This window comes from Lolium rigidum, chromosome 4 (assembly GCF_022539505.1).
Source record: "Lolium rigidum isolate FL_2022 chromosome 4, APGP_CSIRO_Lrig_0.1, whole genome shotgun sequence".
In the NCBI taxonomy this organism is placed as follows: domain Eukaryota; kingdom Viridiplantae; phylum Streptophyta; class Magnoliopsida; order Poales; family Poaceae; genus Lolium; species Lolium rigidum.
In genome coordinates, this window is record NC_061511.1 from 112247345 (window position 1) to 112254121 (window position 6777).

Here is a 6777-nt window from a genome sequence, read left to right on the forward strand (position 1 = left end):
GTTCTACAACGTTTTTTTCGGTTCGTCGCGTTTGGGCGCCCTTCCGCCACGGAAAATCGGACCGTTGCAAAAGTGGTTTCGGGAGGCCGTTGACTGCTGACGTCATGCAAACTGACACGTGGCAGACGCCGTTAACTGTCAGTTAACACCGTTAACCGCCTGAAACCCCCTGGTAGATGGTAGGCCCACACAAGGCCTGCCACGCCTAAAGCGGGCCGGCCCATTTAGTTTGCGGGCCGGGCCAGGTGACTTAGTTTGACCGGTCAACTATATAACTGGGCTGGTCTATTAGGTACATGGGCCGGGCCTAACCTCTAAGGTTGACTGGTCAAAACTTAACTGGGCCTGCCCACTAAGCATGTGGGGCCCACTTTCCTATAATCGGGTCGGCCCATTTAGAAAGTGGGGTCCACAATAAAGAAAATGGGATGGCCCAATAAGTTAGTGGGCCGGCCCACTAAGCCTGTGGGGCCCACTTTCCTGTAATCGGGTCGGCCCATTTAGTAAGCGGGGTCCACCATAAAGCAAGTGGGCTAGCCCAATAAGTTAGTGGGCTGGTCCAATAAGCTTATGGGTCCCACTTTCCTATAATCGGGCCGGCCCATTTAGTAACTGGGGACCACCATAAAGCAAGTGGGCTGGCCCAATAAGTTAGAGGGCCGGCCCAATAGGTAGTGGGTCCCACTTTCCTGTTATCGGGCCGGCCCATTTAGTAAGTGGGGTCCACCATAGAGCAAGTGGGCTGGCCCGATCTGTTATTGGGCAGGCCCAATAAGCTAGTGGGTCCCACTTTCCTGTTATGAGGCCGGCCCAGTTAGTAAGTGGGGTCCACCATAAAGCAATTGGGCTGGCCCAATAAGTTAACGGGCCGGGCCAAAACAAAAAGTGGGGCCCACTGTTCTGTTCCTGGGCCGGCCCAGTTAGTGAGTGGGGTCCACCTGAAATCAAGTGGGCTGGCCCAATAAGTACGTGGGCCCCACTTTCCTGTTGGTAGGCTGGCCCAGTTAATAGGTGGGGTCCACCTCAAACGCTATTGGGCTGGCCCAGTAAGCCTGTGGGACGGCCTGTTTAGTTGGTGGTTCGACGTGCGTTAAAATGGTTTTTACTTGTTGGGCCGGCCCATGCGATTTCGCTTAATTGGGCTGTTGAAGGGATGGGAATTTGTGATTTAGATTCGCATAACATAGAAAGATATACGCAGCACATAATTTCAGTCGGATAGCCTCTCTTACCACAAGCACCATAGAAAGAATACGCCAAAGAACCATAGAAACTAACTAAATATTACATCAGCTGCAAGGCTTTGAAAACATAGTACAGAACCCAGAGAAATTGAATGGTAATTAAACCTAGCAATACAATGAAGGGATTTGGCAATCTTTTATGTTGTCCGGGCACAACCTATGTCTGAAACAAAAACATTACAAGTTAAGACAGCAACAATGGAAAGGCAAAGACACTACAATATTGTTTGCCAAAGAATTTGGAACTCACCATTTCCTCGTTATAACATGATCATTGTAATGCGCACAGATAGTCTACCGGTATGGGGCTAATATAGACTACCAATAAGAAAATAAAGAGTGTATGCCGCATAGCAACAGCCAGAACATTTTAACATGGACAAATGGCAAATAATAAGCTGTGAGCTTCCTTTTGATGTGTATAACCTATACCAACCTAAAAAATGTGATTTTCTAATCATTAAGCAGCTGAGATAGTGCAAGATAAACAAGCAATCGAACCGTTAGAACAAAACAACAGACTTACTACTGTCAAGTCCCATGCAGCTCACCATGTTGATACACTCGTTGAAGATGTCCGATGTTGCCCTTATTTATAAAGGGATTTTTTTGTTACTCTGAATCAAGACACGACCAGTCATGCACATACGAGTTCCAGCATGATAAACAATATGTATATACTCCCTTCATCCCAGTGGTATCCATGCATTAAACACTGAAAATAGTGAGCGATGGGCTACATAATTACACTATAGATGTGGCTGGAACCTCTCAAGAATGTGTGTTCATGCATATATACACACACGCAGGCCTATAGCAATACGAAAGGTACACTTACTTGAACCAGAGCAGTAGTTACTGTCCTGGCTTATGACAAACCAGATAGATACAATAGTTGTATCATTTGCAGTGCAGCAAAAGAACACCAACATGTTCAAAATTGACATGAACTACTACATAATAGAAGGCACTTACTTTTGTAACAAAGAATGAAGCAACACTACAAGAAAAGTTGCCACGGCCGACGAAGTTGAAGTCGCGCCGTGGTTGGTGATGCGCCATGGCCGACGATTTTTGGTCTCTCCGTGGTGCATGTCAAAACTTTTTTTTTCTCATTTTTGAGGCCACCTAGCCCGACGAAAGCGTCCATAACATCGCGTATGGTGGCCCGGGACGTGGTGCATCATGAATTCTCGGGTGCGCCGGCCGAGTCAACGCAAATCCGCACCGCCCAGGGATGTAGGGCCCAGATGGCAGCCTCTCTAGGATTGTTTTTTTCTCGATCGCGACGTCTCGTTCAATGCTCTCCGATCGAGCCGTTTACGATGCAGGATCATGGGTCCCTCATGTCATCCTCTATGAATCAAAATTCTTTCTTTTCTTTGATTTTTTTTGACCCCATGATTTCTGGCTACTTCCTTTTTCTTTTGATCCCGTGCTGCCTTGGAAACGTTGATACCGCTGCTGCTAAATGGGACCCACATGTCATCCTCTATGTGCAATCAAGTTTCTTTTCTTGGAGTTATTTTTGGCACCTGATATTTGGTCACTTGCCTTTTTCTTTCGATCTCGTGCCGCCTCTCAAACGTTGAGACCGCTGCTGCTAAATGGGACCCGCATGTCATCCTCTATGTGCAATCAAGTTTATTTTCTTCGAGTTATTTTTGGCACCTGATATTTGGTCACTTGCCTTTTTTCTTTCAATCTCATGCCGCCTCTCAAACGTTGATACCGCTGCTGCTAAATGGGATCCGCATGTCATCCTCTATGTGCAATCAAGTATATTTTCTTGGAGTTATTTTTGGCACCTGATATTTGGTCACGTTGAATAAAAGTTTCTTTTCTTGGATTATTTTTCACCCTCTGATTTTTGGCTATTTCCTTTTTCTTTTGAACCCCTGCTGCCTTCCAATCGTTTAGGATGCTGCTGCCTCATGGGTCCCGCATGTCATCCTCTATGTACAATCAAGTTTCTTTTCTTGGATTATTTTTGGCTCCTGATATTTGGTCACTTGCCTTTTTCTTTATATCTCATGCTGCCTTTGAAAAGTTGAGTAAGCTGCTGCAAAATGGGACCCGCATGTCATCCTCTATGTACAATCAAGTTTCTTTTCTTGGAGTTACTTTTGGCACTTGATATTTGGTCACTTGCCTTTTTTCTTTCGATCCAGTGCCACGTTTAAAACTTTGACACCGCTGCTGCAAAATGGGACCCGCATGTCATCCTCTATGTACAATAAAATTTCTTTTCTTGGATTATTTTTGGCTCCTGATATTTGGTCACTTGCCTTTTTCTTTCGATCTCATGCCGCCTTTGAAATGTTGAAGAACCTGCTCGCTCATGGGACCCGCATGTCATCTTCTTTGTACTATAAAAGTTTCTTTTCTTAGATTTTTTTTCACCCTCTGATTTTTGGCTATTTCCTTTTTCTTTTGATCCCCTCCCGTCTTGGAAAGGTTGAGTAAGCTGCTGACTCATGGGACCCGCATGTCATGCTCTATGTACAATCAACTTTCTTTTTTGGAGTTTTTTTTGACCCCCTAATTTCTGGCTACTTTCTTTTTCTTTTGATCTCAAGCCGCATTTGAAACGTTGAGACCGCTGCTACAAAAATGGGACCCGCATGTCATCCTCTATGTACAATAAAGTTTCTTTTTTTGGATTATTTTTGGCTCCTGATATTTGGTCACTTGCCTTTTTCTTTCGATCTCATGCCGCCTTTGAAACCTTGAGTAAGCTGCTTCAAAATGGGAATTGCATGTCATCCTTTATATACAATGAACATTGAGTAAGCTGATGCAAAATGGGACCCGCATGTCATCCAACATATCATCCTCTACGAACAATAAAAGTTTCCTTTGTTGGAGTAATTTTTGACCCCTAATTTCTGGGTACTTCCTTTTTCTTTTGATCCCCTATGGGTCCCATTACGCTTAGGACTCTGCTGGCTCATGGGTCCCACATGTCAGCCTATATGAACAATAAACCTTTCTTTTCTTGGAGTTATTTTGACCCGTAATTTCTGGCTATTTTGCCTTTTTTAATCCTTGGAAACGTTGAGGATGCTGCTGCCTCATGGGTCCCGCATGTCATCCTCTTAGAACGATAAATGTTTCTTTTCTTGGATTTTTTTACCAAATGATTTTTAGTTTATTTTTTCTTTCGATCCCCTACTACCTTTAAAACGTTGACGAAGCTACTGGCTTATGGGTCCTCGATGTCAGCCTCCCCGTACAAGAAACATGTGATATCTTGATTATTTTGCAGACAATAAACAATGTATTTCGCTCTGAGCTATTGCAAAGGGATAAATTAAATCTTTGTTTTTACATAAACAAACTTATATGTTGAATCTCCTTGTTTTTTGTTTTTGCAAAGCATAGAACTTTCCTGTTTTGGAGTGGGCTGAAATTGTACGAGTCAAAAGGCGTCCAGCAGGATAGTTCGAAGGCCCACATGGCCAGATGCAGCCCACCTGAATTCTTTCTTTTCTTAGATTTTTTGACCCCCTGATTTCTGGCTACTTCCTTTTTCTTTTGGTCCGGTGCCGCCTTGGAAACGTTGAGACCGCTGCTGCAAAATGGGACCCACATGTCATCCTCTATGTACAATAAAAGTTTCTTTTCGTGGATTATTTTTGGCTCCTGATATTTGTCACTTGCCTTTTTCTTTCGATCTCATGCCAACTTTGAAACGTTGAGACCGCTGGTGCAAAATGGGACCCGCATGTCATCCTCTATATACAATAATGTTTTTTCTTGAATTATTTTTGGCACCTGATATTTAGTCACTTTCCTTTTTCTTTCGATCTCATGCCGCATCTGGAACGTTGAGGAAGCTGCTGGCTCGTGGGTCCCGCAAGTCATCCTCTATGTAGAATAAAAGTTTCCTTTCTTGGATTTATTATTTTATACCCCTAATTTCTGGCTACTTCGTTTTTCTTTGGATCCCGTGCCGCCTTGGAAACGTTGAGACCGATGCTGCAAAATGCGACCCGCGTTTCATCCTCTATGTACAGTAAAGTTTCATTTCTTGGAGTTATTTTTGGCTCCTAATATTTGGTCACTTTCCTTTTTCTTTCGATCTCAAGCCGCCTCTGAAATGTTGAGTAAGCTGCTGGCTCATGGGACCCGCATGTCATCCTCTATGTACAATAAAAGTTTCTTCTCTTGGATTATTTTTGGCTACTGATATTTGTCACTTGCCTTTTTCTTTCGATCTCATGTCGACTTTGAAACGTTGAGACCGTTGCTGCAAAATGGGACCCACATGTCATCCTCTATCTACAATAAAAGTTTCTTTGATTATTTTTGGCACCCGATATTTGGTCACTAGCCTTTTTCTTTCGATCTCTTGTCACCTGATATTTAGGCACCTGATACAAAAAAAGTTTCCTTTCTTGGAGTTATTTTTGACCCCTAATTTGTGGCTACTTCCCTTTTCTTTTGATCCCCTGCCGCCTTTGAAACGTTGATGACTCTGCTGCCTCATGGGTCCCACATGTCAGCCTCTGTGAATAATAAACCTTTCCTTCCTTGGATTTATTTTAGACCCCTAATTTCTGGCTATTTGCCTTTTTTTGGATCCCATGCCGCCTCGGAAACGTTGAGGATGTTGCTGCCTCATGGGTCCGCATGTCATCCTCTCAGAACGATAAATGTGTTGTTTCTTGTTTTTTTTTTACCAACTGATTTTTGGCTTATTTTTTCTTTTGATCCCATTCCACCTTTAAAACATTGAGGACGATGTTGGCTCATGGGTCTCACATGTTAGCCTCTTTGAACAATAAAAGTTTCCTTTCTTGGATTTATTTTTGACAGTAATTACTGGCTATTTGCATTTTTTCGATCCCCTGCCGCCTTTGAAACTAAGAGGACGCTGCTGCACGTGAGGTGTGGTCTGAAGTTAAAGGCTTCTATGGTATTCGCGTAAACCGTAAGACTTTTTCCTCTCCCAAGATGTGGATCTTTGATTATCTGGATAGAGGTGGTGACCTTGAAGCTACAGTCCAGGCGGTGACATGTTAGCACATTTGGGATGCCCGTAATAAGCTAAGAGAAGAACATACGATGGTGTCTCCCACAAGAGTAGCCTGAAGGATCAGAGCTTATGTTGACATTATTGTTGAGCACTTATTCAGAACCAAGACTAGTCACGGCCGTGGACCCTCTTCACTTTCTCGTTGGGTTCCGCCGCCGATTGGAATGGTTTTGATCAATGTTGATGCTACTCTTTTTGCTTCTTCTCGCCGCATGGGAGTGGGAGTGATGATCTGGGACCATAATGGAGTTTGTGTTGCTGCTTGCAGTGACTCTTACCAGGAGGTTACCATTCCTGAACTAGCTGAAGCCATGGCGATGAGGAGGTCTTTAATCTTTGCTAAGGATGAGAGCCTCGATCACATGTCTCTAGCTACTGACTGCCTCTCCATGGTTCAGCGCATCAACGCCGGTGAGATGGATCATTCGATTTGTGGACCAGTTGTCCAAGATATCAAGCACCTTATTGCTACATTCTCAACATGTTCTGTTG